This window comes from Stegostoma tigrinum, chromosome 20 (genome assembly GCF_030684315.1).
Source record: "Stegostoma tigrinum isolate sSteTig4 chromosome 20, sSteTig4.hap1, whole genome shotgun sequence".
Lineage (NCBI taxonomy): Eukaryota > Metazoa > Chordata > Chondrichthyes > Orectolobiformes > Stegostomatidae > Stegostoma > Stegostoma tigrinum.
Window position 1 is genome coordinate 3,233,582 of NC_081373.1, and position 12,156 is coordinate 3,245,737.

Consider the following 12,156-nt stretch of genomic DNA (forward strand, 5'->3'; position numbering starts at 1 on the left):
CAGAACTGACCTTTCAAGCACATCCCAAAAGAGCTCAAAACATATTCACTCTGACTCACAATTTGGAGGCTGACCAAAATGGAGACAGTTCATTCAAGCTGGCACTGAATAAAAGATTTCAAAGTTGAAAATGCACAGACAAAAGTCAAAGCACTGGACGGAGTGTGCAAACCCCAAAGAACTCATCAATTCAAATCCCCTCAGGGGGAAAAAAAAACCTGATACACTGGAGTTATCACTCATTTTAAAATTGAACAAACAACAATTAATCCTGGGGGATCAACTAAGACCAATTTAAAAATTTATCACCAGCATACAATTTTGATCTAAGTGCAGATCTGGCATTCAGGCCATATGTTTTGAATCCACTGTAGTCCACAACTGTCCTCATTTTCAATTATGTATTCTTCAGGGAGACCTTCAAAATCTTGTATCACTGTTCAGTTTCTCAACAGGTGACTATTACTTCTGGTCAGACACGACCACAAAAGTAAATTGCCACTTGTGGAGAGTTTCTTCAGGTGAGAGTTGTCACCAAATCATTGTTCCCTTCAACAGGTGTTTTTTATAATTATAGTTGAAGTTTGACATAATGCCTTAGTTAATTAAAGGGTTGAAATTTTGATGCATGCATTTATATTATGACATTCCTAGGCTCACTAGAGCGGATACACGGAGCAGTTACAAGCAGCAAAATGGACTCCGATGGTTTGTTCTGTCCAAGGCACTTTGAGTGCTTTTATCAATTCACAGTGGAATGAGTCATCACGAATTGAATAAACCATCTAAGTTTTGATGCTGTAACTATTGGATTAGCAGTTTCTCTTGCCTAAGGTGATGAAAACAGCATCATTAATGGAATATTCTGCCAATAACAAGCCGAGCCAGCTTCAGCAGACCAGTCCTGTTGCAAAGAAGGAATGTCAAACAAGTTTTTGGTTATATTTGGTACTATAAGACTATTGTGTTGCATTATTACAAACTGCTGTCCACCTTACTTCATGTGAAAACTTGCTTTAATTTAACAAGAGCTAATGCTGCACTGACACAGCTGTGGAGCACAGCCTCCAGTTTCCCATTACTTTAACTGTATCACATGCTGATGCTTACCTCTCAGAATCTTTCCTACCCTCATTGTTCTTATGCTTACATTAGAAGGGGGTAGCAAAGGAAAGAGCAGGCCTGCTCATGGACGGGGGTGGTGGTGGTGGTTAGTAGAGGTTATGTGTGGAGCCACAAGAAGTGGGAGAGATTCCTAATGAGAACTTTGTATCCATATTCGCAGAGGGGAAGGACATCACTGATGTTGAGGTCAAGAATAAGTGTGAGAATATTTAGGTAAGGTCAATACATTGAAGGAGGAAGTTTTGGATATTGTAAATTGTATTAAGGTAGATCCCATCTGGCCCTGGGGGCTTGTCACTCTCTGGGGGAATAAGAGGCAAGGGGCATTAGCAGATAACTTTACATCCTCTGACCAGTGGCAAGGTTCCAGAGGACTGGAGAGTAGCTAATGTTGTTCCCTTGTTTAAGGAAGCAGGGATAATCCAGAAATTATAGGCAAGTGAGCCTGACATCTGTGGCAGGGAAGCTCTTGGAGTAGATATTGAGGGACGTGATTTGTGTACATTTGGAAGAAAATGAGCTAGTTAGCAACAGGCAGCATGGCTTTGTAGGAGGAAGGTCATGCCTCACCAACCTAGCTGAATTTTTTTGAAGAGGTGGCCAAGATAATTGATGAGGGAAGGGCTGTGGATGTAGTTTATATGGACTTGGTCAAAGCATTTGATAAAGTCCCACTTGGCAGATTGGTAAAAAACTAAAATCACACATGTGGGCTGGCTAGATGAACACAAAACTGGCTTGGTCATCGAAGGCAGAGGGTAGCAGCAGAAGGGCTTTCTTCAGAATGGAGAACTGTACCTATTAGTGTTCCACAGGGAATCAATCTTGGATCCTCTGTTGTTTGTAGTGCATACAAATGATCTGGAAGAATTTGTTGGCAGTCTGATTCGTAAATTTGCAGATGACATGAATATTAGTAGAGTTACTGATAGTGCTGACAATTGTGAAAGGATACAACAGGATATAGATAGATTGGTGACTTGGAGACAGAAGTGGCAGACAAAGTTTAATCCAGACAAATGCAAGGGAATGCATTTTAGAGGATCAAAATTAGGTGTGAGTAAAAACTGTAAACGATGGAACCCTTAGGAACATTAACATACAGATGGATCTGGGCATCCAGATCCACAGTTCCCTAAAAGTGGCAACATAGGTGGCTCACATCATTCAGAAAGCATATAACTTGCTTGTCTTCATCAGTTGTTGCATGGAGTACAAGAGTTGACAAATCATGTTGCAGCTATATAAAAGGCTTGTTCGGCTGCATTTACCACATTGTGTGCAGTTTTGGTGGCTACGCTGTGCAAAGTTTCCCCTTTTGGTAGAGTGTACCAGGACGTTGCCCTGTCATGGGCACTGGACATGAGGAAAAGGTTTTAAAAAAAAAGACTAGGGTTGTTTGCACTGGAAAGACAGTGGCTGAGAAGAGACCCGAAAGAGGCTTAGATAGGGTGGATAGTTAGGGGCTTTTGCCCAGGGTTGAAGTTTCAAATACAAGGCGGAATAGGTTCAAGATGAGAGGGGGGGAAGTTTAAGGGAGATGTGCAAGGGAGGTTTTTCCACACAGAGTGGTAGGAGTCTAGAACGCACTGCCAGCAGAGGTTGTGGAAGCAGGCATGTGGATGGTTACATGAATGGCAGGGCGGGGCGGGGCGGGGCAGGGGGTGAAATAGGGGGATATGAAATGAACAAGGACAGAAGGTTTGAGTCAAAAAAATTACAGATACCGGAATCCAAGGTAGACAAACAGGAGTCTGGAAGAAAAACAGCAAGACAGGCAGCATCTGGAGAAAAGGAAAATTAAATGTTTTGGGTACTACCCTTCAAGATTTGAAGGGCAGAGGTTTTTTTTAAGCTTTAGTTTGGGCATGATGATTAGCACAGGCTTGGAGATTCAAAGGGTCGGTTCTTGTGCTGTACTTCTCTTTTATTCTTGCAGCTCAGAAAAAAAAGCTTTACAATCAGCACTTCATATTTTGATTAGATTAAATCTGAAAGGCTGAAAATTATATAAGTTCAACAATTTCAGACCATCGAATAAAGCTAAATACTACAGATGCTGGAAATCTGAAACAAATACAGAGAATGCGGAAGAAACTCAGCAGGATTGGTAGTGTCAGTAGACAGGAAAACAACTAATTTTCCAACAACTTTCAATCTGGTATGACCCCTCAGAATGGAAAACATTAACTTCACCTCTTGCCACAGATGCTGCCAGACCTGCTGAGTTTCACCAGCATTGTGTTAATTTCAGATTGTGATCCCTTTGCACTGCAGCTCGTGATGATCCGGTCTTGCTCATGTATACTTAGCCTAAACCACATAACATTATTTGATGAAAATATTCATTAGGTTCATTGAATTTGCTGTCACCACATCAAAAACAAATGTTATATAGAATACGTCACAGTAACCAAGAGTAAGATAAAATAAAAGCCTTCTTTCTTCAGTGGTAAAGTACAGGGCATTTTAAAATTGTTTCACTAAATTTTATGAACAAGATAAATTGGACAATTTTGCACTTTTAGCATCAGCCACCTCTTTTGTGGGTGCAGCTGACAAAATGTGGACATGCCCCTCTGTGTTCTAATTTAACAATGATCTATAACTGCAAAAGTTGGCCAAGGGCCTGCCACTCAATCCATTTAACTTCTTCCATTCCCACACCAACCATTCCTCAGTGGATTCCTTTAATTTAGCTTTTTTTAAAAACCAATTTGTGCCCCAGTACAAGGTTGGATTAAACTGCTCAAAATTAATTAACACACTGCAGCACCTTAAAGCTAGAAATAAAAATTTTTAAAAATCACAAGAACTTAAAATTTATAAAAACACTTTCACACCCTCAGTATATCCCACAGGGATAAATTGCAGAACTATCAATCTAGGAATAAAACATTATTCCTGTGAACCATCAAATTCATCTAATTTTGGAGACAAAGTCAAGCAATATAAACGATACTTACAATGGAAAGTTTCTACAAAGCTCTGTTACATCAGGTTTATTTTAAATCTGGAAGCAAGTTAAAATAGTGTGCTCCAAGTTAGATTACTTGATATACACAATGCTTTCTGAAATTAGATTCAAATAATTAGCGCTCAGAAGGCAGCTCTTTGCAGACATGCTAAAAATACACCCATAGCTCATAACATATAAAAGTAGAACAGAACTCCTGGTGAGGGATGATAACCAAAGTACCGTACTTTATTAACTGTCACTTTACCAAGTGACAATCCTTGAAGTGTGATTACGAACAGCGACTGTAGAACGAATCTTGCAATGTGCCATGAGGCAGGTCTGGGACTTTCATCAGCAAATTGCAGAAGATTTAGAGACATAAGCACTGAAACAGATCCTTTGGTCCAACCAGTCCACGCCAAACATGATCCCAAACTAAAGTACTCCCAGCCCATGTACAATCAAGCCTTTCATACTCGTACATCCATCCAAATGCCTTTTAAACATTGTGATTGTCCCCACAACTACCACTTCCTCAGGAAATTCATTCCACACGCAAACCACTCACCATGTAAAAAAATTTGCCCCTCATGTCTTTTTTAAAATCGCTCTCCTCTCGCCTTAAAAATGTGCCCCCTCATCTTGAAATACCCCATTTTAGGGAAAAGACAACTCCTATTAACTCTGCCTTTATCTCTCAGTGTATAAACTTCTATCAAGTCACCTCTCAAACCCCTATGCTCAAGTGAGAAAGAAGTCCCAGCCTTTCCTTACAGCTCAAACCTTCCATACCAGGCAAAGTCCTGGGAAATCTCTTCTGAACCCTCTCCAACTTGATAATATCCTTCCTATAACAGGGCGACCAGAACAGGACAGTATTCCAGAAGAGGCCTCACCAATATCCTATACACCCTCAACATAATGTCCCAACTCCGACACTCGAAGGACTGAGCAATGAATGCAAGCACGCCAAATGCCTATTTAACCACCCTATCTATATGTGCCACAAACTTTAGAGAATTATGTACCTGCATCCCCCAAGTCTCTGATTTACAACACTATCCAAGGTCCTATCATTAACTGCATAAGCCCTATCTTTGTTTGTAGTACCAAAATGCCTTACTTCACACTTATCCAGATTGAACTCCCATCTCCATTTATCAGCCCATTGACCCATTTGATCTAGATCCCTTCGTAATCTTACAAAACTTCTTTACTGTCTTGAGCCACTAGATAAGAAAAAAAAAAGTTACTGTTGACCTCAAACTCTTAGAATACAGAGGTCAAATTAGTGCCCCACTACAACACTGGTTAAGATAAGGATCAGATCTAACACTTCCCCTAATCTGCATGCCCCAATATCAAACCAAGCAATAGAACATGGAACAGTACACCTTTGGCCCACGATGTTGTGCCGAAGTTTCACCTTAAACCTAGGGTCTATCTAACTTCCACCCCTACCTTATACTATCATCCATATGGCTATCTAATAGCTGCTTAAATGCCCCTAATGAGGCCGACTCCACGACCCTCTCTGGCAATGCATTCCCCACCTCTACCAGTCTGAGTAAGCAACCTACCTCTGACATCTCCCCGATATCTACCTCCTTTCACTTTAAAACTATGTCCCTCGTAAAAGCTACCTCCACCCTAGGAAAGAGTCTCTGGCTGTCTACTCTATCTATATCTCTGATCATTTTGTACCTCTCTATCAAGTCACCTCTCATCCTTCATTGTTCTAAAGAGAAAAGTCCTAGCTCTATCAACCTTTCCTCGTAAGACCTATTCTCCCTTCCAGACAACATCCTGGTAAGTCTCCTCTGCACCTTTTCCAATGCTTCCACATCGTTCCTGTAATGACGTGACCAGAATTGGACACAATACTCCAGACGTGGCTGAACCAAGCTTTTGTATAGCTGGTGCATAACTTCACAGCTCTTGAATTCAATCCCTCTATTAATAAAAGCTAACACACCCTATGCCTTCTTAACAACTCCATCCACCTGGGTGGCAGTTTTCAGGGAATTGTGAACATGAACCCCAAGATCCCTCTGCTCTTCCACACTGCCAAGAATCTTTCTGTTAACCCTGTATTCTGCTTTCAAGCTTGTCCTTCCAAAATGAATCACTTCACACTTTTTAAGGTTAAACTCCATCTGCCACTTCTCAGCCCAGCTCTGCATTCTATCAGTGTCCCTTTGTCACCTAGAATAGCCCTCCGCATTGTCTACAACGTGACCCACCTTCGTATCCTCCGCAAACTTGCTAATCCACCCTTCCACTCCTTCATCCAAATCATTTACAAACAAACATCACAAATAGACAAGGACCCAGAACAGATCCTTGTGGTACACCCCTCGTAACTGAGCACCATGTTGAATATTTTCCGTCCATTACCACCCTTTGTCTTCTCAGGGTCAGCCAATTCTGAATCCAATGGGCCACATTTCCCCCGATCCCATGGCTCCTTACCTTCTGTATGAGCCTACCATGGGGAACCTTGTCAAACGGCTTACTTAAATCTATGTATACCACATCCACTGCTCTACCTTCACACACATTTGGTCACCTCGTCAAATAATTCAATAAGGTTGGTGAGGTATGATCTACCCCTCACAAATCCATGCTGACTACCATGAATCAAACTGTGCCTTTCCAAGTGATCATAAATCGCAAAGCCCTTTACAATAATTTGCCCACCACTGACATAAGACTAACTGGCCTGTAATTTGTGGGGTTATCCCTGTTCCCTTTTTTGAACAAAGGAATGACGTTTGCTTCTTTCCAATCTTCCAGCACTATATCCATGGACAGTTAAGGACAAAAGAGATCATCACCAAGGGCCCTGTGATCTCGTCCCTTGCTTCCCATAGAAACCTTTGATAAATCCCATCAGGCCCAGGGGACATATCTATCTTCAACTTCCTCAGAATTCCTAGCATGCCATCTTCACTAACATCAACATCAACCTCCTCTAGCCTATCTGACTGTTTCACAATGTCTTCCTCTACAACTAGGTCCCTCTCAGTTGTGAATACTGAACAAAAAGTATTTATTAAGGACCTCTCCCATCTCTTTAGGCTCCGTGCAGAAATTCCCTTCACAATCCTTGATTGACCAGAGAATGGGTAGGGCCATTCTCTTGTTCTGCGTGTAAAAAGCCTTGGAGTTTTCTTTGATCCTATCTGCTAAGGTTTTCTCATGCACCCTTATTGCTCTCCTAAACCCTTTGTTCAGCTCATTCCTGGCTAACTTGTATCAACAATATAGTCACAAGCCACCGGGAGCTTTTATTACCCCCACAAACCCCTTTCCACCCTACTCCAAAAAGGTTAATGTTGACAGTGAAATAAGAAACACAGTTAAACCATCATTGGGAACGCATACAATTTTAGTTGCAAAGATCGTGAAGCAAGTGAGTTTTGAGAAGATTTGTAGCTCAGGTTGAGGTTCTGGATGTGAGTTTGCTCGCTGAGCTGGAAGGTTAGTTTTCAGACGTTTTGTCACCATTCTAGGTAACATCATCAGTGAGCCTCTGACGAAGCGCTGGTGTTATGTCCCGCTTTCCATTTATCTGGTTAGGTTTCCTTGGGTTGGTGATGTCATTTCCTGTTCTTTTTCTCAGGGGATGGTAGATTGGCTCCAAGTCAATCTACCATCCTCTGACAAAAAGAACAGGAAATGACATCACCAATCCAAGGAAACCTAACCAGATAAATAGAAAGCGGGACATAATACCAGCGCTTCGTCAGAGGCTCAGTGATGATGTTACCTAGAATGGTGACAAAACGTCTGAAAACTAACCTTCCAGCTCAGCGAGCAAACTCACATCCAGGTCGTGAAGCAAGTTATACACTTCGCATGGGCTTTTTACAGTAGGGTGACTATGATACATGACTTCTTCCAAAGTGAGCACAAGCAACAGTTGGATTGTCACAAGGCAAAATAGCATCTACTGTTTCATCACATGGTGTTCACAGGACATACCAACAGACAGCAGCTTCAGAAATTCAACTATTTTTCTCCACACAGTAGGAGACAGAGGGCAGTAGAAGCCTACGACCAGCAGAGTTCTGCAGGGATCAGTGCTAGGACCACTGTTATTTGTCATTTAAGTAAACAATGTGGATCAGAATTTAGGAGGGATGATTAATAGGTTTGCAGATGATACCAAAATTGGTGGTACAGTAAACAGTGAAGACGGTTATCTAACAGTACGGAGGGATCTTTATCAATTAGGTTGAGAAGTGGCAGACGGAGCTTAACTTGGATAAATGTGACATATTGCATTCAGGTAAAGCAAAAAAAAGGCCTTTTACAGTTAATGTAAGAACCTGGATTGTGTTGTTAAACAGTAACCTGGGAGGTTCAGGTACACGCGTCAGTTAGAGACAGGGTGGTTAAGAAGGTGTTTAGCATACCTGTCTTCACTGCTCAGACCACTGAGTACAGTAGCTGGGATATCATTTTGACTTTTTTTAGGATTTGATGGGGCCACTTTTGGAATACTGCATGCAGTTCTGGTTGCCCTGTTATAGGAAGGCTATTATTAAATTGGAGAGGGTGCAGAAAACATTTACTAGTATGTTGCTGGGATTGGAGGTTCTGAATTTAAGAGAAGCTGGGACTTTTTCCCCCACTGAGGTGTGGAAGGTTGAAGGATGACCTTATAGAGGTTGTGTGATTGGTCGACTTGCTGAGCTGGTACACTGTCTGCAGGCATTTCATTACCTTGCTGGGCAACATCATCAGTGCAGCCTCTGATGAAGCGCTGTTGTTTTCCTCGCCCATTATTTAAACCTGTATATCATTGAGCTGGATTATTTCACTTCCGGTTTTCTATCACAATGGAGTGTATACAAGGTCTAGCTCTACATGTTTATTGATGGCTCTCTTAGTGGAGAACCAGGCCTCCAGGAATTCCCTTGCTTGTTTCTGCTCGGTTTGTTCCAGGATCCTACAAATCTCAGGAGCTACATATCTAATCTAAAACCTGATAATGGTTTTTAAAAAATCATGAGGGGCATAGATAAAGGTGAATAGCCAAGGTCTTTTTCATGGGGGTGGGGGGGGGGGGGGTGGGGGTGGGGGAGAGGAGGAGAGAGGAAAAAGTCCAAAAACCTGAGGGCATAGATTTAAGGTGAGGGCAAAGATTTAAAAAAAGGGACCTGACAGGCAACTTTTTCCACAAAGAGGGTTGTTTGTATGTGCAAAGGAACTGCCAGAGGAAGTGGTACGCACAGGTACGTTTCACATTTAAAAAACAAAGGAAATTTCAACAGGTACATGAACAGGAATGGTTCAGAGGGATATGGGCCAAATGCAGGAAGTGGGAAACTTTGTCAGCATGGACAAGTTGGGCCAAAACATATGTTTCCATGCTGTCTGAGCCTACGACTCTATTTTAAGTCTAAACAAGCAGGGCATTAATAAATTGGATTACAAGTGTTCAATATCAAAAGGTAGCTCACAATACATATTTTGGGCATAATACTTCTCTGTTAGGAGGCCTGATGTTCGATCCCAGTTCGCTTTCTAGTTACTTTAAAATCAACTTGTTCACACATGTTGTGACACACCTCCAGGGCAGGTGGGACTTGGAACCCAGAAATGTTTTGGCTTGGAGTTACGTACATTGTTCCACAAGACTCCAACCCAGTTCATTTTACAAACCAAGTGAGAAATTCAAAATAGGTTCATACATAAACGTAAATTGCTGTCTTGTTCCAGTAGATTACATAATCAGAGCTTTACATATTGCCACATTTTGCAGCATAACATAGGAGAAACATTGAAATAAATACTGCAATTTTCCCCCCCAAAGTTTTGAAGACATATTTCCCCTCTCCCATGCCACTATTTTGTTGATCAGACAGATCCAAGACCTGATCATTCACACTTGTAGTGCTAATACAAACTGCACAAGTGATTTAAATAACCAAAAAAATTCTGTTTAAATCATTTAAACATACTTACTGTACAAAATTGTTCTTGAATTATACACCTATTCAGGCAACTCTATAACATCACAACAGCATTTTTTGAGGCAACATTAATATATTTGTGATGAAAATTGCAAATGAAACATCTGACTAAAAAGTGGCCATTCCAATCCATACTATACAGAGAGAAGTCAATGCTTCAAAGACCAAATAAATGACTGAGTGATTAACTGTGATAATTGAAACAAGCTGATGTGCCCTGGGAGAATTCTCTCAAAAATCGTATGTCTCTCAATACATTCCAGTTCAAAAACAAAACCCACCTTAGCACAGTAAAAATAATGCTAAATCTACTGTTTGCTAATAAATACCTCAAGTCCCCGCAGAGTTCCCACAGGGTCATTTAACGCATCATAACACAAGTTGGAAAACAAAACGTGTTATTGTTCACTACAATCCAGCTGCTATACTAAAAGTCTGACGGAAAGTCCTATCACAAAGCGGTTCTTAATAAAGAATCTTCTGTGATTAAGTTAGGTTTTTTTTCATAAAAAAGAAAACAGGCATTTGTGAATCTCAGTCACCACTTTTGCTATTGATATTCATTCATCCGCCAAAGGACAAGGGAAGCTGAACAACAGCCACAGTCGGTGCAACCCACGCACATACTCCACCGAAATCCTCATCGCCACAAGCTAGAAGCACCAAAACGACCACCAAAAACACACACACACCCGACGAGAACCTGATTAAAAACTGTTTTACACTCGCTGCTGCATCAGATTTGTTGGAGAATAAGCAAGCCACATAGCGGTGGGAGGACAAGCAACCACCACGCCGGGGCTAGGGTTCAAAGCGGCCATAAAAGATTATTTACACCACAATCACTGGGGTGGAGAAGAGGAAAGAGAAAACACACGATTCCTTCTAAATTCCTCAGGGGAGGGAGAAACCTTTCCAACAGCATTTTTGAACGCGCCGGTCCATTTGTAAAGAACGTGGTCTCGATTATAAACAACAAACTGATATTCCCCTCTTTATATGAAGGACAGTGAAACGTTTAAAGGGAGACCAGAGAAAGCCGCAGAAATACTACCGATACCTCCTTGCTAAGTCCTTCTTCACCGCGCAATACGTCTGAAGAAACATTCCGTTGGTTTTAAATTGCGTCCGGCAGGGAAGCCCCGTCCCCGAGAGAGTTCAGGCAAAATGAATCGAACTGAAAGAGGCGGGTGGGGAGGCGGAGATGGACGGACACGACGCCTAAACCAGGCCGAGCTAGGCCAGGCCCTAATTGCGCCTGCGCCTAGCCGGAGGCGGGCTGCGCCGCACGAGCCTGAATATTCGGGGCCGTTTAAAAATAAACGGCCAACGGTCCCCCCCCCCCCCCCACTGACTCCGCTCAGGGGCAAGAGGCCCACGCACAGCGATACCCGCATTTGTAAGTATATTTAAAGGCGAGGAGTTCATGGGTGTAGTGTACAATTCTTTGAAAATACATAAATGCTCTCCATCCAAAACACTGTTTTACCTCCCCCCCATCTGCCGTGTGTTATTCCTCTCGCTGCAATGTGTTAGAATAAAAACATGCTAGACAAGCGTGGCATATATACAAAAAAAACAACTTCGGAGGACTACCGCATGATTCATTCAGAAAGCCTTTTGCCGTAGACCCCCCCCCCGCCCCCCGGGGCCCCATAAAAAGGGTTTGGGTGACTGATGAAACAGACTTAAAATATTCTTTTTTAAAGAAAGTCTCCTAAGTTAAAATCTGACCCGGTACATGGCAGCGCTAATGAGTTAAATTTCCCGACGTCTTGCCTGAGTAATCATTACCTGAGGGAGAGAAGCAGCAATCTGATGACCACCCAGCTGTGGTTTAACAGCAAAGCTTATTCTCATAAATCTTTAGTCTTTCGACACATTCTAGTATTAAATAAAGATTGTGAATATGTCCGCAAGGAAATCAAATTAGTGCTTCCAGAGTTTTTTTTTAATTTTCCAACTATTCTGATCCCTACCTTTATCCTGAGAAGCTGTACAAGAAAGAAGTAGGCGTGGACCCGCCTGTGTGGAGGTTTTTTTTGTATGGTGTGATCTGTTTTTAACCGTACGTGCAATAACTGATAA

At 41.9% G+C, this 12,156-nt stretch overlaps 1 protein-coding gene across 8 annotated transcripts in view; it reads right to left on the reverse strand.

Annotated features, from left to right (window-relative positions):
* Positions 1 to 12,156, reverse strand: part of LOC125461742 (gamma-adducin) — a 254,847-nt gene extending 242,691 nt beyond the window's left edge. For 4 of the 8 annotated variants that reach the window (XM_048550867.2, XM_048550859.2, XM_048550860.2 and 1 more), the window contains exon 1: positions 11,129 to 11,325. The gene's annotated coding sequence lies outside the window, so the exon portion shown is untranslated. Of the gene's footprint in view, positions 1 to 11,128; positions 11,326 to 11,862; positions 12,028 to 12,047 lie in introns of those variants that run through there. The other 4 variants (XM_048550862.2, XM_048550861.2, XM_048550863.2 and 1 more) reach the window with 4 other exon arrangements.